General features: G+C 40.2%; 1 long non-coding RNA gene across 1 annotated transcript; it reads right to left on the reverse strand.

Annotated features, from left to right (window-relative positions):
* Window positions 1-4,885: 4,885 nt before the first annotated feature.
* Window positions 4,886-14,019, reverse strand: LOC102023254. The gene is made up of 3 exons (XR_263478.1): window positions 13,967-14,019; window positions 6,195-6,545; window positions 4,886-5,528 (listed from the first exon to the last, which is right to left on the reverse strand). It is a non-coding gene; the product is annotated as an uncharacterized LOC102023254 (long non-coding RNA).
* Window positions 14,020-26,184: the final 12,165 nt, after the last annotated feature.

The raw sequence follows: 26,184 nt of genomic DNA on the forward strand, positions 1-26,184 counted from the left end.
TATGTAGATGATATAATATATATCATCTGTGTTAATGTATGTATTACACATGCATGTATATTTTAGATTTAACTTATAAGGAAGACCACGTGATATTTTCTTCCAGTGTCTGGCTTATTTCACTTAGCTGAATATCCTCCAGGCTTGTCCCCATTATGGATAAAGGCACCATCTCCTTTGTTCATTCTTAATAATATTCCACGGCCTACGGTACACTTTTCAATCCATTCACCTTGTGACAGATACATAGGTTGACTGCGTACCTTGACTATTTTGAATAACGTTGCAGCAAGTGTGGGATTGCGAGTATCTTGGCCAGGTGACGATTTTATGTACTTTGCGTTTATGCCTGCAGAAGAGATTGCTGGCGCATTGAGGGAGGACTCTGCAGTCCGGTTTCCAGTGCCTGAAGATCCTTTCAGACTGTTTTCCGTATTGCTGTGATGAGTGTCTTTGTGCCTTCTGAAATCCTTTGTGGAGTAAGGGGAAGCCCTAAAGAAATGGAATGCACGGTCACAGCTCTGTGCCCACAGCATCCTGGGCAGCATTCAGACTCCTTAGGGACCCGGCAAATGCATGCTGAGCAAGCAGGAAATCGGCCACGGGCTCCGCGGTCTCCATCCGGGCCCAGGGGTCTGGGTCCACACCTGTCTTCCTTGAAGGCAGCCTTGCTCTTCTAATTGCCGTCCTTAAAGCCTGTGAAAATCTAGAAAACCAACAACTGCCCCGTGTTCTACTTTTGATCAAATGCCACGAGTTTTCGCTGAAAGAGAAAATTTGAGAGGGCTTTATGCCTCCCCATTCTTAGTCAGTGATAAAATTTGAAGTTCTCGGTAGCAATGAAGAAAACCAATTTTAAATTTGTGTTCCTGTCTAAAATTACCACGAAATATAATTGGTATATGTGAATTTTATTGATTTCACTGAATCTAACAAGATTTTTCGGTAGAGAATTTATTTTTAAAATATGGAACACCACAATGGAAAAGAAATATCCTTAGAAGGCCCCCCTTTTTTCTTAATTTTAAATTCTTCAACTTTAAAGGACCGAAATTTTAATATTTTTGGGTCCATTCACATCATCAACATTATTGGATCATCTTACTTTTTAAAATTTAAGTGCAAGTAAAATTAAATCATTTGTTTTTGGAGTGCTTCAAAACATGCAGCAGTTGAGCTATTTAAGTATGATGAAATATTCGTTTCATTATTTCAGCTTGTTTGCTGAGTTTATTTCTTGAACTTTTTGTCTCTTGATGTTATCTTATTTTAGAAAAATTAATTTAGGAGTCAATACATGCAACTCCTTTAAATCCAACTCATCGTGGGTAGATTGAAATTCCACTAGTGTCTTACTTAGGGTTTATTTTACAAAATAAGTGGAATTCACTGGTAATCTTCAGAGTGTTTCTCTATACTGTTAATCAGCTAAACATAACCATCAATTATAAATGCAAATTTTCAGGGTTAAATCGAGTGTTCGGATGCTTTCATGTAGCTTTTATTGGCTGTACATTGCCAAGCCAACACAACAGAAAATAAAGTGTTGGGTCAATATTTATCTTTGAATCGGTGCTCTATAAAGAGCTAAAATGGGGGTAATTCAGGTCAAGAGAAAAGAAATAAGGGCCTTACAAAGGCAATGAAAAGAGTTTTTATTTTAATTTTGTATTTTTGCATGAATTATCTGGATCATATCAACTGTGTAGACGTCTGCCTAGGAGCAGAGCTGGGAGTTTATTCAAATGCTGACATTTTCAGAGAGTGTTCACGTGAAGAGGGTCCAGAAATCAGGAAAATAAATTTTAACATGTGACAAACGGAAAAAAAATCATGGAAATTTTCTATTATTTTTACATGCATTCATTGTTCATGCTTTTTTAGTGGAAACTCAAGTACTTATCCATTTCCTATCAAAATTTTATATGAAAAAATAGGCAGGCTTAATCATACACTTCTTTTTTTTTAAACAGCATCTCCAGAATAAGAATAATTTGTAAGCTTTACTGGCAGTATACCATAGTGACAGGCTTCCAAAGAAGGAGAAATAATTTATTAGCTCACAATGTTTTTCCAGCGCCCCCACCCCACCCCTCAGGTGGTGTATAGGTTGTGCAATGAATAAATTAAGTATATTTTCTGCCTTGTGCTTGGCATAAATCATTACTTTTCCAGGACCAAAGGGTGAGTGACTATTTGCAAGACTATTTTGAGTTAAATAGGCTTTGTAATCAACTAGAGTGGGGAATTCACTTTACCTTTCTTTCTCTGCAAAATATTTATTTGCAAGATAGCTATTATGCCTAAAATCACACTTTCTATTGTGAAAAAATGTCACTGTAAAAAGAGCAAAAGAATTAATCTACACAAATCAAAATGGTTTACCGAATTTTAACTTAATGTAAAGATTTTCTCCCTTTGGTTATAATTATAGCTTTTACATAAAGCATCACATATCCATAATGCTATTTTTGTTATAATTACTGCAGTTAATGAAATCATAATTTACAAGGAGGATTTTCTTCATAAAGATAACTGTGCACATATAAAGTATATTTTATTTTATAATGTGCTGTTTTATATATTCCCTCGGAGGGCAAAGATCACTGAAGAAAGTATTTCAGTAAGAGATCACTGAGAAAATGTGTTAAATGAAGAAAACTGCAATGTAGTCAGTGATGTATATTTATACATTATATTTTACAGACCCTTTACATCTAAATAAACAAGTCTCATTTTTCTCCTTAGCAGAGATTTTAGGAAAAGTGGGGATCTTGGCCCCAAAGAAGCTCAAGGTGTTAAATTTTCAAGTCAGGCATTTTGCAAAAAGTCTAGAACCCACTTTTTCATCAACTGTAAAACTTGTTTAAACGTGAAACACGATAATTCCACACTTAACCAATAGCAGTGTTTGCTAAAAGATAAATAATGGTTAGAGATAATATGCTGAAGCTTTGATTTAAAACTAATTTAAAAATTAAGATACTAGCATAACTCCATGATATGCCACCATTACAAATGATGTAGACGATAAGCTTTGGGATGTGGGAAGGTCCCTGTAAGATATTTTTCTGCAAAGCTAGTTACAAATTCCATAAGAACACTTTTCTAGATTTTTGCAGACTGGGAGAAATAAATCTGCAACATGTTAAACAAGGTTTTCAAATCTATCTTTATTATTCATTTCTTTAATTTCAAATGAGTTGTTGTATTTTGCATATTGTGTTTTCTAGTAGAATCGGATTGCTTCTGTAATAAAAATGAATAAGTCACTTTGATGTTGAAGCATAGGAAAATTTTAGGATTTTTTTTCACAGTTAAGTATCAGAAAGATTTTCCAATTTACCAGTACTTAATGGAAGCAATCATTCATTTCTACATTAACTGACTCACGTGTTAGGTAGTTTGATTAGCAGTCTTTCTGTCAATATCATGATGCACCTGACACAGCCTACTTACAAAGAAAAGGAGGTTTTCTTAGCTCACAGTTTCGGAGCTCAACATCTAATACTGGGCAGGGCACTGACTGGCTTCTTATAAGGGTTATAGATGACAGCATACCACGGTGAGAGTGTTTCATGCAGAAGTCATTACAACCTCAAACAGAAAGTCAGAGAGAGAAAGAGAGGCGTCTGGGGTCCCTAATCCCTTCTCATCACAGGTGCAATGACCCATGGACCTACTGCTAGACATCATCTACCGAAATGTACCCCACCTCCTTGTTAGCGCTATCCCGGAGACCAGCACCGTGAACTAGGAGGGATGGTGGGGGACACAAGCCATGCTCAGGCTATAGCAGCAATTTGTCTCTTTCTGCACCTAGCATTGTCTGTTGTGTGGCCAGCAGCCAAGGCAGGGCGCTGAATTAAGAGGAGCAGCCAGCCTTCAGAGCACCATGGTAGACCTGGCTAGAGCGTTATCCCCTCCTTCAGTCCCATTTCGTAGGTACCATCTTGTGGCTTGTAGAGTCAACCTCTGAATTTTTAGGCGGCACGATATGAGAAGCAGTATTATCCTGATGAGTGTAGTGTCGCATGTCTTTGAGATGCAAACAGTGCTGTGTGTGGCTGTGTGGCTGTCGTGTATTGAGAAAGAAAATCTTAAAGAGTGTGACAAAGAACTGCATAGAAAGGTTTCATAGTCATGAAAATTTAAAACAAGAAGTTTTAACCCCACTTAAAGCTGAGAAATTTCCAGAATCCACAAAGAAACAAATACCAGAAATAACATAACAAGAAGTGACTTTAGTATGAAAACATGTTTTAATACTTTTCTTTAGTGGTCAGCCAGAGATACCACAATTTCTTCACGCAGATTTTGTGGGAGATTGTTTCAAGAACACCTTCACGTAAGTATTTTCAAGTGACTCCCTTAAAATATTCACAATACTTAACCAAAATACATCATGTTATTAGTGCTTACAAAGTAGGGAAGATTGTAAATTTACTTTAGCCTATAAATGGTTGAATTGTAATAATCTGACATTTCCGTGGTTACAAAGGATATGAAGAGCTGAAATCCTGAAGGCTTGTGATTTTCAAGCTCTAACCTAAATCTCTGCCACTTTCAGTCTCTTCTAGTGCTCCCTGGTCCTACGGCTCAGGGACGTGCTGAGGACCCCTGGGAAGGCCACGACTGTCATCACCCCGGCCCACGGGCCGCAGCTCACTGCTGTAATCAGCCTGAATCTGTTTGATGGGGTTCAAAAAAGAGTTTAGGGTGTTGTATGTTTGTTGTTGATGCTGTTTTGTCCTCTGTGGATAAAAGATCTGCCACACACTCAATAAATATTTATACTCTGCAATAAATAATAAAACACACCTTAAAAGAAGGTTGCCTCACAAACAGGTACAAGTAATGTACCAGGCCACAATTTTGTTTTCCCTTTTTTTTTTTTTTTTATCCTTAAGAACATCAGTTTAGTTGGGTTAGAATTTAAGAGAGCTCAAAAAAAAAAAAAAAAAAAAAAAAAAAAGAACCATTGGGTCTGGACAGGGAAGTCACGTAGGACCTGAGCACCCAGGCTCCTGAGCTGACCTCTCTTTTCTGGTCCACACTTTGCCTTTAGTCACTGTCCTGTGGGTCACAGGGACAGGCGTCTCACTCTGAGCCCCAGTGAACACACAGTCTGTATGGGTCAGTGTGTCTTCCTGTCTATCCTGAGCCAGAGAACTTCAGTACATGGTCACCCTAGTGATGAGCAGATATGTGCAGATGTGCTACAGATGTGGACATAACCACCTTTTGGCTGAAACCACTCGTTCAATGATGCCGTTGAGCCTGAGCGGGTGTGTTTCAAAAGCTCCTGTATCACTGGGAAGAATCGATCCCTGTGTTAGGTGACACCCTCTTCTCTTCCCTATACACAGTCATTCAGAGAAAAGTTCACTGAGGGCGTCTATGAGAGAACCCAGTCCATGTACTTCTGGTTCAGTGTCTGCAAACCAGCATGTTTCTTCTCAGTTCTGGGTGCTGGGCAGTCTGTTCTCAGTCCAAGTACCACCCATGGCATGGTGCGATGGCATAGTCTGGATGTAAGAGAAGAAAGAAAAAAACAAACTTGAGCAGACTGTAGACCTGTCACGCATTTCTGCCAGCTGCAAAGACCTGCTACCGACTGGATGGGGAATGTCTCTAGGTCTCCTGGCATTTGCTTCAAAGGACAGAAGAGTTAGGTGAGCTATTTTTAGCAAAGCAAATCCTAATTAGAGCTGCACGTCAATGAAACCTGCTGCCCACGGCCCTGCAAGGGAAATGGAGAAGCCACGTCCATTTTTGACCAACCCTCCCAGAATCTCTTTTATTTAAGAGCAGCAGAGAAAGAAATTAGGATGCAAGGCTGGAGGGTAGGCAGGCAGCAGGAATATCTTCTAAGACTTCTGTGCTTCACCCTTCATATGGGAGCCTTTAAATCATTTAAAATAATGGGTTTCCTCTTGATTATATGTAATTTAAATATCTCATTAAACAGTAGAAATTCAATATTATGACTGCTCTTTTCCTACAAAAAGGACAAATTTTTGAATTGCTAGCCTATGTTATTTTCTATGTCCAACAGGCTTTCAGGGCTTCTCCTTGGTTTGGGGGGAAATTGTGAAGTTTTACCAATGCATAATGATATAGAGAAAGAAACAGAAATGAAACAAAATCTTGGGAGCAGAACAAGGGTGTGCACTTTTAGAGAAGTTACTTACCTTCATGGCAAAGGGGCTACTGGAGACCTTAACGCCGCACCTGTGGTGCTTGAGGCTCACCAACACAAGCCTTCTCATCTCATCGTTCAACCTTGAGAGACTCACTCTCCCTTTGCAGCCCGGGGGACCCTGTGTGAGACAAGGTGACTGATGCACACCTAGGGGGCCACTCTTTGGCGCATAGCTGCAGTCAGTATTCTGGTCCTGATTGGACGGGAGCTTGGCAGTGAGCACACAGGTGGGGTGAGTGAGGGCTGTCCACGTGGCCTCTGTGACCCGCACAGGTTTGAGGGTTCAGCCGTCTCTGGAGGTAGGCAGCAGTGGAGTGAGGACCGTCTCATGCGGGAGGACCTGGGATGCATGATGGGAACAAACACAGATTGGAATTCTTTTAAATGCCTGGGCCAACAGCACCAGCTTTCTCTTTATTCTTGTCCCCTGTGACAGATCCTATTGTGTCTCACAGCAAAAGCACGAGACGGTTTTGAGATAAAGGGCAGCCTCGTGTTCCAGGAACTTGGCATCAGTTTGGAGAGGAAAAAAATATTGCAAGGTTTTACACACCCTCTTGCTCAATTTTATGACCAATTTTTAAATTATCTACAGCTTGTATCATTTTTAGAAAACAATTTACGTAAGAATTGTTTTTGCCGTGTAAAACATGCCTTGAAGTATAAAAACGTTATGGAATAACTAAATTTAGTTCATTATCCAATGCATTGCATAGAGGTATAGTTTTTGTGATGAGAGCATTTGCATCTATTCCCTTTATGTTCAGGATTATAATATTTGGCTGTTAACCATAGTCATCATGTTGTACGATAGTTCTCCTGAATTTTGTGCTGTAACTTCACTGTAAATATGTACGCTTCCATTAGAATTCCTCTAGTCAGATTCTCTTCATTTTCACCATCCTCCTTTTCCTTGACTATGAGAGCAACTAGCAAACTTCTGATTCCACCCTCTGTAAGGAAATCCTAGAATACTTTTCTCTGTGCACCTGGTTTACTTCATGAAACGTAGTGCTCTCCAGATACTTCCATGTTGCTTTAAATGGTAAAACTTGCTGCTTTTATGATTTTCTAAAATTCCATTGTTTATCACTACCACATTTTCTTTATCCATTTACTCTCTGATAGACGTTTAGGTTGACTCCATATCTTGCCTATCCATGGCAAATAGTGCTTCAGTAAGCATGGGATTATCTCTTAGACATGTCAATTTCATTTTTACTTGCTATATATGCCATAGTGGGATTGCTGGATCACATGATAACTGTATTTTCATTTTTTGAGGAACCTCTGTATTGTTTTCCATAATAACTACACTAACATATTTCTAACAGCAGTGTAGAAAGCATTCACTTTTCTCCATGTTCTCACAGTTATTTACCTTATATCTTTTTAATAATAGTCATCTCAATAGAAATGAAAAAGAACTGGACAGGGAACACTGTTATCTAAATTTAAGGAAATCTTAGAAAGGAAGGGGAAAACAATAATCCAATGTCATTACTCAGAGATAACTTTGGAAAGGGTAATACGCTCTTTCTATCCAGCTGTCTTTCTTTAGGACACACATGAGCATGCATGCACACACTCACACACGCACACGCATGCACACAACCTATACTTTCAGCTTCACCCTCTTTTAAAAACATCTCAGAGGATCAATCTTCAAAAATATGCTTACATGATAGCACAGAATTCCTTCTCATTGAGTCCTCATCTAGATCTTCATTTTTCTAAAGTTGCTGAGAATATTTTCACTAAGACTGTTTCAAAATGTATTTCTTTTACTCCGTCTTCCTTCTTTATCCTAGAATTCTGTCATCTAAAACTGAAACCACTGTGAATACATAGATGTAAACTTCAGGCAGCCCGTTGCTAACACTATAGACCAAGGCTGGGTCAAAGAAATGTTGATGAAAACAAGTGGAGATAGAGTTCTTCTTTCGGACTCTTATCAATCCAGGAATCAGATCTTGGGCAATTTCTGTTTAAATATCCTTGTATCATGCAGTTAACATTTATCAGTTGTGTCCAAAAGAAAACACGGGGAGTCATTGTTTTCCCTGAATGCCTGACTGAAATCAAGTTATATTCAGTCAATGGCATTCTCCTCATCTACCACTCGTTAACCATATCAAAAATGGAAATGAGTTTAGTTTGGCATAACTCATAATGTCATTTGGGAAGAAGGCAGAAGGAGCCGCGCCAACGTTAATGTGCACTGTGTGAATAATTTACTTTAATTTCAATTACAGCACCAGGATGAGATGTAGGAAACCTTCCCTGTAGCTGCTCTAAGCTCTGGGATTTAACTTGGTTAGCACAACAATTTAGATAGCTTAGGGACCTAAATTTGAAGCCAAGATGTTATGGGTAAGGATACAAAATAAATTGTGGTCTACAGAGTCTGCGAGTTTCACAATGAGAAGAGAGGAGAATTAAAAGCTAGGAGGAAAACAACAGGACAATTTGAGTGGCGGAAAGCTGTAAATTAGAAACTTCTGCAAAGGGCATGCAGAAAGCAAAGAATAAATATGGCAAGAATAGTAGTAGACACCAAATGGAAAGAAGTCCTTAAAAAGAATGCGTTTCTGGGAAAACAGTTCCGGGGAGCAGCGCAAGGAAACGCACATATTTTTGTTGCTTCTCTATTTCAAAGATCTGCCACTTTGTTTACTATCTGAAACTTTTGGCTCGTTTACAGTTCCATGGAATTTGTCCTTGCATTCTGAGATCCTGCAGCTGATTGTGCCCTACTTTATAATCTCCGGGATCCTTCTTAAGTGTTTTATTGCAAGCATTCTCTCCTTTCCGAAGACTAGGGATGCTGAAGTTTGTCCATTGTCACCCAAGTGGAATAGAAAGGTGGAAGAAAGCTTCAGGCCCTCCTCTGAAGCTGGGACAGCTGACTTCTCCGGCCCCTGGCAGTTAGAGGAGCTCAGGTCTCAGACCCTGGGTTTCCGCCGTCAGCTCTCTGCAGCTTAGGCCTTGACACTGGGTGTGATCTGCACCAGCAGCTTCCCTGGTCTTCAGGTTACAGAGGACCAGTGGTGGGATTTCATGGCCTCCATCATCACTTGAGGTGATTGTGATAATAAAGCACTTGCTATGCACAGATAGATTATAGGGATAGATAGATAAATAGATAGATAGATAGATAGATAGATAGATAGATAGATAGATGGATAGATAGATTTTCTCTTTCTCTTTTTGTGCATAATCCTCATACAACATATTTCACTTCATAATGTTCTGCGGGTCACTCCTCTACACCTTAAAGCTGGGTCTGAAAGTCACAGGCATTGTAAAGCACTTTAGCACATGAATGAGTGACAGGGACCCTACGCAGAGGACCATATTCATTTTCAAAGACTGCAGCAGATAAACACTCTTTGACTTGCTCAGGATAACAGAGCCAGTAGAGAATGAGCTGGTGGTGCTAGTTATTGCTCCTACATCTCCCACTACCACAGGCCTCATCAGTTAGTCTTACCAGGTTACAGAACACCATGACATGGAATAGCGCAAACTCTGCAGATGTGCAGGTTTTTCTAAGCAAATACTTTCTGCATAAAGCATGCTATTATAGGGATAATATTGAATATACTTTCACCGTATTTAGAAAATTGAATAGTTCTCTTGGTGTATGTTTAACACACATCCTCACACTTGTCCTTGATCACTGCAGCTGCCAAACTACAGCCCTTGGGCCAAATCTGGCCCTCTGCCCATTTTTGTAAATAAAGATTTATTGGAACATACCAGTATGCATTCCTTTACATATTTTCTGTGACTGCTTTTGTGCTGAAACAGCGGAGTTGAGTGACTGCATGGCCCACAAAGCCTAAAATATTTATGATCTGCTCCTTTACAGAGAAAGTTTGCCAAGCCCTGGTTCCCACATTAGTCTTCACACACGAGCCCAAGCACGGGAACTTCTTACACACGATCAGCAGGGAGTAGCTGCGATCTCCAATTGGAATGGCTTTCTGTGCAGTAAGATGTGTGTTTTTAGAGGGGGTATTGATGGGCCCAGCAGAGAGCTTCCACTGCTAGACGAGTATGGAGAGAGTCTGACCTTCCTCTTTGGTTCGGCTCTTAGCAGGGAGCCTGGAGCTTGCTCTCCTCTCTTGCCAGCACATCAGCGCTTGGGCGCAAGCTACGAGGTGCTGCACTTCACGGGAGGCTCTGCAAAAGCAGCTCCAGAGGACAAACAGGGGTGTAGCTGAGAGCTGGAGAGCTCACGCAGCCAGGTGCTGGAGGCCCTGAGTTCCACCCTCGGCACCACGTAGAAGTAAATAAATTAAAATAAATAAATAAAATGCAGTCCTTTTCAGTGACTTGAGGTTTTATTGACTGTACTCTAAAATCAGATTTCTATTTCTGTGAAATCTTCATTTGGAAGTGAGTTTCAAAAGCTGTCTATTATTCATATATTTTCAACATTCTTCACTTTGCTGAAAGGTAAAACATATTCTGATATTATTGAGATAATTTTTATGGCAGGCCATTAAATCATAATATACACACTTTCTAATCTAAAAGGATGTCTAATACTTGAGGAAATTCACAAGGAATGCATTGTTTTTGTTTTGACTGTTTTTAAAGTCAAGATGTGTTTGAAAAAGAATAAAGGTGAAATTACTAAACAGGACCTTTCAATATTCATTCAACCAATGTTAACAAAGCACCTGTTTTCAACACCAGAAGTTACAAAGCAACAGAACCAAGATTCTCGTTTCTTGGGAGGGAACTAATAAGAATGAGAAATGATCAATAGATACATCAGTAAGAGAAATGGAAAATGGCAAAGTATCTGCTCAGCATGGTAGGAGGGAAATATACTATAGTGCAAAAGACAGGAGGAGACCGGTCAGTTCGGCGGGGAAAGCAGCTAGCAGCAAGATCGTCCTGTGCTCGGGTCATTGACAAAATGGCTAAGTAAGTGACAAGTGGGAACTGGTACTACCCTCCCGACCAGCAAAGTGAGGAGGCCAATGTCTTGATGCTTTACTGTCAAAACTAATCAATGATCAATGATAAACACTCTGAAAGAGTCTCTCATTCTAAGTATCTACAGTTCTCTGATTTTATCTAATTGAGCAAAAGAAATTGCTGAGTAAGAAAGCTAGCAATTTCACATTTCCAAATGTTGAAGCATTTCCTGAATCCTAGAACTTCAAAAGCCCCCATGAAGAAAGCTTGAAAGGCTTTCTTCATGGAGATAAAACATGGCCTTTTATGCCCTGTTGACCTCAGTGCACTTGTTTGACTTATATTCTTGGAAAGTTTTTGTTTAAAGAGGATTAAATAGACCCAATTATTTTCAAGTAAGAAGTGTATGTGTGGGTTATTTGCATATGCTCTTAAATTCAAATGTTCCCAGGAAAAACTTTGAAAGAATCAATTTCACTGCTCTTCACAATATAGCCTATCCCTTCTCACATGATTTGTCTAAGAACAGGGCACTTCCAGAGTGTGCTCTGTACAGTCTTCTGCTGATTTCGTGAGCTCATACATATAATCAATAATTACGAATTTAACTGTCTCCAATTCTCCACATCCAGCATCCAATATTTTTAGAACTGATCAATGGAATTTATGTTTATGGGAAATTAATTCATTCATGATGTCAGCTCACCTCCTCCACTATTATAATGCAATTGTTTTGGGGCAAAGAAAGATCACCTTAAAAGTGGCTACCAGGTGTCTTGTTTGATAACAGCAGCTTCTGAGGTTTCCGAGCTGGGCAGAAGGAATTGAAGCGACTGAAGTTGGATGGATGTACGAGGGGTAAATGGGGCGCTCTGCTGGCCTCACAGATAAGGCTGGGAAGTGAGTGCACAGGGCCCCAGATCCCTAGAAATGAGAGCTTGGAGGAGCAGAGACACCATTTCTCACGTGCTCATCCAGGGTGAGTCACGGCCCACATTGCTTCGCTGTGTGTAGTCTTCTATTTTGTATTAAGGTTTCTTCTGCCTTGCTTTCCCACCAGCGTCTGTTCTGAGAGGTGTGGATGGCCAAGTAGGGGTGGAAATGTGTCAGATTAGGGAAGCACCTCAGGTCTGTCTGTCTGCAGTTCCCATGTTTCCTTCTAACTACCCTATTGCTTGGAAGTTAATTGCTAGCCTAGTGCACAGCCAGCAGCAGAGGAGTTCAGCTCCACGTCTCAGGAAGGTGCCTCTGCATCCTTGCTCATCTGTAAGCGGGGATGTCCTTCATCCCCTCGGATTGCTTACTTGGTGATGCGTTCATTTCAGCACACGTGTGTGGTCTTTCACTAGTCTTCACGCTCTGATCTCACCCAGCAGGCAATGTCATGCTGTGCAGAGCGTCCAGTCTTGGACACAGGCGGCTTTCTTCAGTGGCATAAACATGCACACCGCTGCACTTTGGGGCAGTGCAGGACCTTCCAGGTTCCTACTGTACCTTCAAGGTCACAGCCCCAGAACCTGCCCTTCCCATGGAAGTCTCCTTCCTTTCCTGGAGAGCTGTATTAAGAACCCAGTGTTTGGAAGCTGGGTATTCTCACTGCAGTAGTATCACTGCTGCTAAGCACTCTCAGGAAACACACAGAGAAAATGTACTTGTGCATATGTAATCCGGCTACACACACATCTCTATATTATAACCGTGTCTGTCTGCTTCTTCATGGGTTCATGCCAGTGTCTCAGACTCTGACCGAGCTCATTCTAGCACTTTCCTTTTAATTATACAGTGGGATTTCTTCCTTTGACAGCAAAGAACTTGGCTAAGGAGCATGAGAAACTTAATTATTGAGTTAAGTCAATTTATTTGTCGATATTTTTGGTTCTAACACATCACAGTAATTCTTCAGTGTCTACTGGGGAAGTGATTCCAAAATGCATAGATGCTCAAATTTTTTATTTAAAATGGTATAGCATTTGCACAGAACCTAACCACATCTTCCTATATTCTTTAAACCATCTCTACGTGGCATATAATACAATGCAAATAACAGGTCAACAGTTGGTATTCTGCATTAGTTAGGGAATATTGACAATGTAAAGAAGTCTGAATGTTTTAGGTTTAGACATTTTCATAAAATATTTTTGAGCCATAGTTAGTCACACTAAGTAGTGAAGAACTCATGGTTATGGATAGGACCCTGTATTTGGTGTTTATTTTCTTACGTACTTTCTGAGTTTCCTTGGGATAGATCTTATGGGATTTCTTGGGATAGAAAGTTGTGAAATATTGTTCTGCTGATTTTATGTTTTCACAACGATTTTATAAAAGATTTAATCTTCTCTTCTGTAGATGCTGTGTAGCGATACCCTAAAGTTTGTTCTTATTTCTCCCCTTTCTTCTACTAGCCTTAAATTAAAAGTGATATCTGCTTAACACCCAGTAAATTATCAGTAATCTTATTCTACTTTCCATTTTCTCCTTTCCCATTTCATCTACTCTATTCCTTCTAATATTAATGTGTCTGCATTATCAGGATCTACAGCATGTACGTGCTATTTAGGCACATGCAATATCACCGCGTAGTCTGTTCCGCAGGTAAATTTGTTTAGTCTCTCAAGAAGGCCTCGCCCTCTTGTCTAACCCCTGTCCTTTGCTCAGGAAGAAACCCTTGGAAAAATACTTCATGTTTTTGTAGAAATTTTTCTTATTCTTTCATCCTTACTTTGAATGTACATTTGGTTGAAGTAGAGCCATTTTACTGTTTTTTTTTTTATTCTTTGAATGTCTCATTATTATGTTTTAAACCTAAAATTCCCCTAATAGGCTTACCTGTTCAGAAATGGGTTTTCGGAAGGTGATGGGATCACAGAGACACTATACTCATTTGGGAATGGTTCACTAATGAGCTCACGGCTAATTGTGCCGTCAGATGGTGGGACCTCGTTGGAAGACGCCAGTCACTGGGGGTGTGGCTTTGGAGGGTGTGTCTGCCTGCCGGCTACTCCCTTCTCTCTCTGCTCCCAGACTTCCCTGGGTTCAGCAGCATTTCCTCTTGGTACCCCGCCGTCCTGAAGTCTCTGTCCTGGATCATCTGACAATGAATTGAATGCTCTAAACTCTCAGGCAAATGAAACCACTCCTCTTCGTGTTATAGGGCCAGCAATGGGAGAGCTGCCAATACACCCATGTGTGATGTTGCGTATTTTTCTGATTGGAAGTGTCACTCTGGACTAGGAAGCTTCAATATTATTTCTTTCCCTCATCCATGATTTTTTTTTTTTGCCTAAATGCCTAAAAGTCTTTTTTTTTAAGTCATGAAGTTTTAGTAAAATGTTATTTAACAATGATTGTGTTGGTGAAATATTCCAGTGAATAAAGCAAGGCTCCCACTTGGATATCTAGGTTCCATTAGTTCCAGTTCTTCCCTCTAGAAATACAGTGAGTTTTGATGTGTGTGTGTCTCAGTTGTTGTATTGTTTTTGGATTTCTACTTCACCTCTTGACTCTACGAAAGATACTGGGTCTTCCTTCCCTTTGCCTTAGATCTAGACTGAATTAGTTTTACTTTTTAGGTTATTTTAACTTTCTGCTTTTGCTTTTTAATTATTATTTCTGTAGAGAATTATTTGTTCTCAACCTATTACTAATTTAGCTTTTTCTTTTTGCAAGTTTTTTCTTTCACCCCAAATATGTCTTAGCTCTCTTAGCTCTATTTTCCTTTGCTTATTTTTCAGTCATATCACCCCAGAATGCATCTGTGTTTTGTGTTTATTATTGATAGCATCGGCACCCTCAAATTTTTGGCTTCTTTTGTAGTACCAGGAAAAGGTATGTTTAAATCATTTTATTCACCTTTTAAAATTTCCAGTATCTGTTTGTTCATCTTTACTATGTAAAACCTGAGAGTGCAGACTTCACTTGCAATTTTTTTCTGTTGCCAAAATTAAATGAGACAGGGTTTGCACTTTAGAGGATCTTAGAATATCACTGCTTAAGAAACCAGGGTTGGTCGGCAGAGCACTCCTGTTCAACTGATTTGGGCAAAGCTGTGCTTCTGTTCACCACCACCTTCTTCAAAGAGGCAATCTCTAACCCTGCTCTAGGTACACAACCTTCCTTCGCCCTTTTGTCCCAGGGACGTTGGTTCTTTCCAGTAAGAATGCCACTGCTGGCAGCGTTGCATTGTTCTCTTCTGCCTCTTGGTGCGATTTGCTACTCTGAAGGGGAGATTTGCTTACTTATCTCGTGACCCCTTGTGAGAGTCTTCTGGTCTGTATTGTACTGATCTGTAATTTAGAGCCAAAAGATACCACCTGCAGTTTCTGTAGGTGTTTGGGTTATGCTGCTAAATCGCAGCTCAGAGGTTGGCAACTTTTGAAGGGTGATTACTTGATGTTAGTCTCTGTGCTAAGTTGCTCCACGAATGTCAGAAATTCCCCCTCCCTGCCTTCCACTATTTATACACAGCTGTCAAAACCACATAGGGCCTTGGTTTTGTTACCAACTTCACATACTCTGTTTCCAGTGGTTTTTTTTTTTTTTTTTTTTTTGCTTTTTTTTGTTTTTTTCCAGTACTGGGAATTGAACTCACAGCCTCGTGCTTGCTAGGCAGGCGTTGTACGGCTGAGCTAAATCCCCAGCCCCTACATACTCTGAAGTTATAAAATTTTGTCTTTCAAAACTTTTGTATAAATGTATAGCACAGTTGAATCTCTTTTTGGAGTTGTCTTATTTCATGTACCGTAATATCTTCTGTTGTTTCAGATAGTTTGTTCCTTTTTGTTGCTAAGTAGTATTCCAGGTTACATACACAGTGAAACTTGTTTCACCATTTGTCTGCTGAAAGACTTCTCCACTAAGTTTTAGGTTTTGGCTGTGATAAGTAAACCATTTTTGCAGAATAAATTATTATAGAGAGATAAATGCTTTGATTTCATTTTTGGGATAGAAGACCTTAAAAATAAGTGATTACATTTAAGATCCATAATTTCTCATTTACTTTTTTATAATTTCATTAAGATTTCCTCTGCTTTTGTTTCAAGAGTGTTTGAAATTGCTAGTTGAGGCATTCTTATGATGGGGGCACTAGGATTTTTGTCTGATAATTCCAGCATCAGATGCACTTCGGAGCTGTCATACGATCTTGGTCACTTCTAATTCAAATTGTGATTTTCCTGTTTCTTGGTATGACAAGTGATATTTAATTGCAACCTGAGCACTTTCTGTATCATGCTAAGATTTTCAAGGTATTATTCACATCTTTTATTTTAGCATGCAATCACCTTATAATGTTTAGCATGCTTTTGTGGGCTGGGATCACAATGATGATTTAGTTTTCATTGTCCTTATTGTTTTTGTGGTGGGGTTGGTTTGTCTGATATGACTAGGATTCCCATGGCCTCTCCATGGTGCTCAGGGGGCTCCCAGGAGATTTCCTGTCATGTGTTTGAAGACAGCGGGAGAGAGAGTCTGCTGGCCTGCACAGAGAGATTTCCCAAGCCAAGAGTTCATATTAGTTCATGGTAGCTGTGTCTGCCAGCCCAGATGTTCCCTGGAAGGGTGTAGAGTGTCTCAACCTTGTGTGGTCAGAACCTTCCCTCAACCACCACAGGTTATAGAGATTCTCTGTCTGGCCTGTAGGGGGCGGAGAGCACTCCCATCGTGGGCGAGTTGTGCCTTGCTCCTCAAGCCTCTCCTTATCTCAAGGCAGTGGCAGTCTCAGGCCTGTGGACACAGGGTCCTCCTTGCCTGTCCCGTCCATTGTATGTGGCTGCCCCCTTTGCTGTAAATGAATATAGTGAACATAGTGTTACACTGACAGGTATTTAAATATTTAGGAATAAGTAGTAGCACTAAGCCATGCTATTTGATATTTGTAGCCTAAATTTAGAAGCCCATCAAATCACTTGTTGTTGTTTTCAAGTGTCTATTAACCTTTACAGGGATGGAGTTGATTATATCTAATTTTGGAAACTAAATATAATTGCGTCACTGAACATTTCTATGCTATCCTGGAAGAGGAGGTTGACTTGTTTGGGACTTTATCAGTGCAGAATTTCACTCCTATTCTTAGTCAAAATGACAGTGTCTATTGAAAATACGGAGAAGGGTAAATGAAAAATTACAAGTAGGCTTGCAAAATTATCATTTTATTATAGGAGAAAAAAGTTCAGAAGATGCCTTTCTAAAACGAGAGGGTATCATTGTGCACCATGGACTCATTCAAAGCTTTGAGCGAGCAGGTGTTGTCTATAGTGTCATAAAAGACCAAGCTTTCCAGAGCTTAAAACAGTTTCCATATACCCCCAAAGTCCATGTCACCTTTTTACTTGTCATCCTAGTACAATATATTTTATGGACACACAAAGAAGATAACTTAAGTCACCTTTTGCTTTTTCAAGCAAAAAACAGGCTGGGAAGAACTAGAATTATTTTACTTTGGGCAAATATTCTTAAAAGCTCTTTGTAAGAAACTTCTAATGACAGACAAGCCATAGTAATTTCAGAGCAGGCCAATGCAGCACCAGAAGTCAATTTTTAAGAATAAATATTTAATGTTACCTCATATTAAAACAAAACTCACCTATAAAAGCCAAAGGAGAGAAAATTTTTTTGAATTATATGCAGAAAGAGGCCTTAGGATTTGTGAACCTAGAATAACTCCTTCTCCCTGTTATATACTGTCTCAAAACACACACTCACACACACAACCGCACAATATACACAATAAAAGGAAATCTCAATTTAATGGAAAATCCCAACTATAATATTGCAATGCTGTCCTAAAACATGCTTATCTACTAGTTCCATCACACATGCTCTTCTCCCTGGTTTACCCAGGATGACCAACTTTTAAGGGAGGGCTCCTCCCTCTCCCTGAATATTCTGAAACTTCTGTGTGGCACCTGTACAGCCTAACTCTTCAGACTGCCTCTCTTCTTCTCAGGAGACCCTTGTTTTGCTCCTTTCAACTTAAAACGTCTCGATTCTATCACTTTGCACCTTTATCCCATCATGTGTTCCATTATTGAATATTTAGTTTCTAAGCCATCTTTGCTGTGTTATAAAAGGAAAACAAAATGGAATTTAATAGTCCCAGGTGAAAATAACCAGATATTCAGGAATCACCAAGCATGGCAAACTATTTGGGGGCAATGTTTAAAACACAGAGTAGATCTAGATTTGGTGATTACATTCTGAAGCCAGAGGTCATCATTTCCTATCAAATACTAGTGCGTTTCAGAGTGGTATCCTGTGTTTTGCTGAAAGCAACTTCCTTTTTGATTGCTGAAGCACCTTGTTCCCCCTCCTGTGCTGCACCAAATCGACGCACTTTTTTTATTTTTTAAATGTTTTTATTTTTTTTAAATCGGCACACTTTTTGAGTCCCTTCTCCTCCGAGGACAGCCAGGAGAAAGCACCTTGCAAACAGGGGTATTGATCCCCACTTGAAATTGTAGGCCACCTTCTCCTTGTCACTCTCTGCTGTAATTTAAGATATCAGCTTTAAATTATTTAGCGGTTTATAAGTATAAATAATTCACCAGTCAACAACTAAAGTGACAGCTCATTAATCAGCCCACGAGTGTGGGCGCAGGTGTCGGGCAGTGGGCTGCGTCCTGATGAGGTCGACGTGCTCTGAGCCCCTCTGCCTTCCTCTCCCTCCCTGAGATGTGACCCGCCTTGCTCCAGGACTGCGTTAATTGGGGCTCGTGGAGGGAGGTGCGCTCAGGAGCTCCAGCCTTGAGAGACCGAGACAAACCCCATTACAAATGTAACGGTGGCGAACACTTTCCTCGTGCTGTCCCGGTACAGCTGAGTTATGATCTCCCCAACAGAAATGTGTACAAGAATAAATTAACACCGTGAGAAGGTGGTCATTCTTTTCCTCTTTTATTAGTATAAGTTTGCAGTGTGTGCAGTTTACCGTCATTTCCGGGGCGGGTAGGTGTACATAAAACACCTCGTTTCTTTTTTAATCCCCTTCTCTTCCCTTCATGCCGTCTCCCTCCTCTTCTAATTGCCCTTTCTCCATTTTCTTTCTTGTCAATATTATTAATCCTAGCACGTCTATGGCAATAATGTTCACATTCTTGAGGTTATTGGGCTCCTGAACACGGCACATCTGTGTTCTGTTTATTTCCCCTTCTGCTGCCCTTCCCTCCTCGCCCTTGGTCTCTCCGACCGATTTCCATTTGAAAGAGACCCCTTCCTAGTCTCTGTCTATCCTTTATTACTCTCTTTCTTGTTTCTGCTCCAATCAAATGGGTGATATCACATGGTATTTAAGCTTGTGTGTCTCTCTTTTTACTCCATTTTCCAAGTGCATCCCTTTTCTTGCACATGTGTTGAATTTGTCCTTATTTATAGCTGAGTGATATTCTATTTTGTATGCCACATTTTCTTTATGCAATTGTTATACATTTTCTTTATCCAATGGTTATACAGACAGTTTCCAGGACTGAGCTATCATGAGTTGCACTGCTATAATCATTGCTACACATGTATCACTGTAATGTCTTAAGCTCTCTGGGGAATATACATAGAAGGGGAATAGTTGGTCATATAGAATTTCTAACTTCATTTATCTTAAGAACTCTCCACATTGATTTGGTTGTACTACTTTACACTCCCAGAAAAAATGTAGGAGTGTTCCTATCCACCATGGCTTTGCCAACATTTACTTTTTTATTTTTTAATAATTTCTTGGGTAAAATAGCATCTTAGTATCATTTTATTTTGCATTTCTGTAATGGCCAAAGGTGTTGAACATTTTTTTCATATGTCTGTTGGCCACTTATACTTGCACTGTGAAGTGTTTGTCCATTTCCCTTGCACATTTTTGACTGGTGTTCTCTGTAATATAGCAGTTGAAACATTAGCCAGAGTAATCAGGCAAGAAATAAAAGGGATGTGAGAAAGGAAGAACTCAAATTATTATTATTTTCAGATGACATGATATCCTACGTAGAAGACCCAAATACCTCCACCAAAAAACTGAAAATTAATAACTAACTTTAGCAGTGTAGCAGGATAAAAGATCAACACACAAAAATCATTAGTATTGTGTATACCAAGAGTGAATTTGGTGAGAAGGAAATTATGAAAACAATATCATTTACACACACTTCAAAAAAATGAAATATGTCAGAATTAACCTAACAAAGCAAGTGAAAGACCTCTAAAAAAAAAAAAAACTACGATATTCTGATAAAGAATCCATATTGTCAAAATGGCCATATTCCCAAAACTGTTCTACAGATTCAATGCAGTCCCAATCAAAACAGCAGCATACTCTACAAATCTAGAGAAAACACTCCCAAAATGCATATGGAACCAGAAGAGACCCAGAATAGCAAAAACAGTTTTGGGCAATAAGAGCAAAGCAGGGGGCATCACAATACCTAACTGTAAGTTACATGAAAGTAGCAATGATGGAAATGACACAGAACTGGAACCAAAACTGAGTCACGGCTGACTGCAACAGAGCTGAGGTACTGAAACATCCTCAAACACATTCAGCTATTTGATCTTTGACAAAGGGGCTGAGCGCATACACTGGAGGAAAGACGTCCTATTGTGCAGGTGGTGCTGGAAAAACGGAGCAATTGTTGGTGTTTTGATTGGCATTGCATTGAATCTGTGGAGCAGTTTGGGGAATATGGCCATTTTGGCAGTATTGGGTCTACCTATCCAAGAGCAAGGGGCATCTTTCTATTTTCTGATGTCCTCTTCAATCTCTTTCTTCAGAGTTCTGTAGTTGTAGGAATTCTATTTGTGATTCATGTTCTTCATAGACTTTTTCCTGTGATAATTGATTCTGACTCCTATGTCGGATAAGGCTGGCTGTATATCATCTTCCTATAAAAATAATAGAATGTTAGCTTAACGGCTATTGGAAAGTTATACAACAGTCTGACAAGGATATTATTTTAAAAAGTTCTAGACTTTCTGTAGAAGAATAGCAGACAAATCCCAACTTACTATGTGCTTTTGTAGACCATCTTTTTAGATACAAATGTAGAAGAAAATAATCAGATTGCTCTTTCTGGAATAGTCTAGTACCTGTAATATCCCCTTGCTTCCTGTCTCTCCTCCTGTAGCTCTCTGAAGGCACAAAATAAATACCAAGATGCAGTTCTGCCCTCTTCTCACCACTAAGTGCATGGCTGCAGGGGTCTCTGGGAGAAGGGATGCGATTGGGCTTGGGATCCCTTGCCAGGCTGGGTCCTCATGGGAGAAGTAGGCGACTCTCCCAACTGTGAGCTGTACTTGTAAACCTTTTCAGGAATTACAGTTTGTATCCAAATGCTTTCAGCACAAACAAGAAACCACAGATGCTGATTTCCAGGAATTGCCCTAAGCTCATACTGATTTTTACTGTTGACAAGAGTTGCCCATGACTGTTCTTGGGGGACCTTGTCCATCCCTGTCTTCACAGCACACCCATCTTCACCCCCACTCAAGCCATTCTCACTTAAGGCACTGCTCTTCCTTCATGCTCCAGCCTCTACAGCCCCTCTGTGGCGTCTCCTGCAGCAATGATAACTTTGTCACCTTTCACTTGTCTAATCTGCAGGACTGTGACCTGTTAAGGGCTTACTAAGTGCCAAGCATTAAGAAAATCATTTTGAAGACATTTCATCACTTCATGCCTGCATAACACAAACATGTGAGCAAAACCCGTCTGGTTTACTGAAGGAGCGGCACAATAGTGGAAATCCAACTCGGGTCTGTCTGACTTCTGAGCCTGTGCCCCTCAGGACTGCTGTGATTGTCCCCCAACCTAAGCACTTCTCGGTACTTCTTCTAAGAGTGTTCCTTCTCTTTTGCTTTGTTCTGCCTGTCCCTCAGTTTTCTGCTCCAATGGAGTTGCCTGTTCTACCCGAAACTGACAACTCCCTCTGAAGAGAATATTTGTCTCTGAAACCCGGAAATATGACACTGATGTATTTGCCTCCAACCTACATGCACGGTACTTACAGAGAGAAGTTAGGTGCCCTCCCCTCCTTCAGTGGTTCATAGTAATGCTACTTGAATAGCGTCTACTGCAGCTAATTGTGAATCTCAACACGTATAAATTGCTCACCTGAGACTCTGAACTCGAGGATGCAGCTCCAGCCCCTGCAGCTCTCCTTCTCCCCTGGGCTCCTGTGCTCCCTGGTGTGGATGCTGCCCCCGTCAGATGTCACCGTGTGTCGGATCTTCCTGAAAATTTACAAGGGGAGGGGCTTAGTTTGAAAGATAGACAAAGGCCAAGTGTTCAGAGCACGCCAACCTTGCTCCGTCTCTTCAGCATGAGGATTTCCTGTGACAGGTATCTCTAGGTCTTGCTTCCTCTCAGTTTCTGGGACCCTTTCTCTTTTGTAATGCTCCTCACAATTTTCTTCCTCCTGGATTTCCGTGCCCTTTACCCCACTCTTTGTCCATCCTCGGATACCCAGAGAAAGCCTGAACCCCTCTGCTTTAGGACTGTGCACTACGGCTCTTCTTGTTTTGACCCGTTTCACCACAGCTCTCCCTCAACCTGAGTTTTCACCCACGAACCCCCTCCAGGACCATTCTTGTGTTCTTCTGTAGAAAATCACCCATCTTCACAAGAGGTGAGACAGGCTGCCCTTCTAAAAGCCGTTTATCTTACATTATGGTCAGTTGATTATTTGCTGGGTGAAGAAATATGAATTCTTTATGTACTATTAACTTTAGTATGTAATTACTAATAACTTCAGTTGTATTGTAAACCTATAAAATCACTCCAGCCAGTCTAGAATGACCTTAAGCAACACACTTCATACTCACTGTGATGCTTCCATGACAAATAGTTGGCATAGCAGTCCTGGAGCTAAGCAACAGTAAGTTATCTGGGTATCCTCTGGGTCTGTGTTGTTCTGCAACACTGACCATCACTTACTCCTCTACAGTCATCACCGAAGTAAGCAAAGACAGTGTGGAAGGGTCGGAGGTACATGCATGCTGTTCTTTCTCATGTGGGAACTTTCCTTGGTCCATGTCTCCCCTCTTGGTAAGTCCGAGCCCTTCTTGAGGATTTACCTTCCAATCACCTCCTGGGCAAGCCTTCCTGTAATTTAGTGAGTCTATGCTGAGTATGTCCATGCTGAGGACAGACTGCCTTCATTTTTCCCCAGTTCGTGCCAGGAACAGCATCTGACACAGAATAGCCATCACCATGAATTCATTCAATAAGTTAAGATCTTGATTCTATCATTGAGGAGTTCACTGCCTTGAGTAACAGCACTGCCAACTTACACAGAGAAAAGGTGATAATGCTCAACTGTGTGTTGCTTCAGGGAAAATGATAGCATCACCAATCTTCGCACTCGGTCAGTGCAGACATTGAATAATTTGGCCAGTACATGCCTCTGATGGTGTATTTTTAAAGTGCATTTATTTGTTCATTATTGTATGTCTAGTTTTTAATCATTCACATATTATTATAAATTTAGCAATTTTTAGATCTCCATTCATAAATAGGTTTAAGAAAATATGGCCTGTTTTGTTTTTTTTTTGTTTTTTTTTCCGGTACCGGGAATCAAACTCATGATGTGACACTTGCCAGGCAGGCGCTGTGCCGCTGAGCTAAATCCCCAGCCCCAAGAAAATATGGCCTGTTAAATAAATAAATGGTTATCTGTCCAGATGTCCAGTGCTTGGAAATAGAGTAGCTAGGGATAAAACTCTTCATGTATGAGAAAAATTGTGAGATGGTGTATAATATAAAGGAATAAACTCATTTCTAAGAATTGGGAAAAAATACAGCTATATTCCCTAAACCAAGGGAACTTTCATTGTGAAGTGAAATGTTACACCCAATATAAGGTCAATAATTTCAATTTTAATAGCTGTGGCTTTTTCAAATAAAGAATTATCTATGGAAAAATGGTACAAAGAAATATTTTTCATAAATTAATGTTAAGACTAGACCTTTAATTACTGTACTGTACTGTACCTTTAATATACTGTAATGTTTAAGAATACGTAATTTTGTTGGGTTGGGTATCATTAAAGTTTCATAGATAGTATGTGTTTTACAGAATGTTTCTAATAGCCTGAGCTCTGCTACAGCTATAGGGCTCCTTGTGCATACCCACTGACCTGAAGAATAGCGATTTCCAAATGTCTAGAATTAGGACCATTGAAGTGGGGTACATAGAGCATCCAGGAAAGCCCCCTTCATTCCCAGGCTCAGCGCTGTACACAAATGTCTCCACAAGGATATACGTGAACTTTATTTCAGAGCGTAATTATTCTTAAAATAGACTAATATAATAGGAAGATTTTCCAGACATTTCCTGCTTTGGAACATACGCCCTGGCAGTTAGCAGCCACGCAACACAAGAAGATGAAATACAACAAGTCAACTGTGTTCAATATTAGCAAATTCTAAGCCAACTTAATGGCAGGTATTTTTCAGTTGTGGATATAGTAATTATCTTATATGGGTAACGGAGAATAGTGGCCCTGTATGTTTCACAGGGTACAGCCTTATTTTTCTGGAGTTCAGCTTGAAATACTGGTAGCTCTGATAGCAGGGTTTTGGAATGTAAAATCATCTCAATGTGAAGATGACACAGAGGACGGAAATATTGGTGCCTATGTGCTGGCAGAATGTAAATTTTCATTTCCTGGTTCATAGAGTTGCTTGACCCACTACGATCATGTCCAGTCCATTTTGATGAAGGGAATAGGGAGTTTAGGCCCTGACACTTAATTTTATTTAGAACTTATTTTTTTCCTCCACAAGTCAATTATTCACAGTGACATTTACGCCATTAATTTCCCTCAAATGTTTCTGAGTGCGTTATTGTGCCGATCAGTCTTGAGGATCGGTGTGCCTGTGCTGAGAAGCACCTAGGAAATGAGCACGCACACTTCCAGGAGTGACTGGGAGAAGGCTGGAAGCCGAGGGCGCTGACGTCATCGTGGATTAATCCCTTGTGGAGTTCCTAGCTGAGTGGGCTCTTAGGAGGAGTCTCATTGGACGACAGGTCCCTGGAGTTCTGCCGTGAAGGGCCTATCTGTTTCACAACCCTGCTTTGGCTCTTTTCAACCCTCTCTGCTTCCTGGCTGCTGTGAAGTGAGCAGTTCTCTTCCACCGTCTCTCCCCACCATGATGCTTCTGCCTCACAGCTAGATGACTGTGGTCTGAACCCACCAGCCAGAAGGAACCTCTTGTACTTTAAGAGAAATACCAGAAACACAACTGCGATGACTGAGCGCCCCGTGAGATGGGCAGAACTGTTGCAAATGTTATGTCACGGGCATTCAGTTAATGGTGTTCCAGCAGTCATGAAAACATAGCACTTCCTGTTATTCATCAGTCCCTACTGCAAAAATTACCTTTATTCCATGGAGAAAATAGCATGGAATAAATCAGTGTCTCAAGGGACATATGAAAAATATTTCCCATTCTACTACTTATTGTTGTAATTTTTAATGAACAAACTCTATGAGTACCAATGAATCTCTCATTGCATCAGGGGGGCAAGATTGGAGGACTTTTCAACAGGACAGGACTATGCTTTCTACTTTGGCATGCAGGGAGTGGATGACAGTTCTGCTGAACTTGAAAACTTAACTCCTTTAGAAAATTCATTAGCTTTATAAATGTACTATTATTTCATAATATTCAAAGACATTTCCCTTGTCTAATAGGTGTTCCTCATTTTGTCTAAACAGGAAACTGGATGAAGTATTCAAATGGTTTACATAAGGACCTCAGACCAGATGCAGTGTTAGGGCTGTAATCCTTCTATTCATATACACATGTATACTGAAGTAACTAAATAGTTTAAGCATAGAAATATATGAGAAAATTCAACAATATAAAATGTGAATTGAAGAATAAGTTTGCCAAAGTTTGATAAAGAGTATATAAGATGCTGGGCGTGGTGGTGCACACCTGTAACCCCAGGGCTGGAGGCTGAGGCAGGAGGATCACTGCAAGTACAACACAGGCCTGGGCCACAAAATGAGCTCCAGGCCAGCCTGAACTGCATAGTGAGAGCATATCTCAAAAAGACAAAAAA

Source organism: Chinchilla lanigera, unplaced genomic scaffold (genome assembly GCF_000276665.1).
Source record: "Chinchilla lanigera isolate Chin_1 unplaced genomic scaffold, ChiLan1.0 scaffold00069, whole genome shotgun sequence".
Taxonomy (NCBI): Eukaryota; Metazoa; Chordata; class Mammalia; order Rodentia; family Chinchillidae; genus Chinchilla; species Chinchilla lanigera.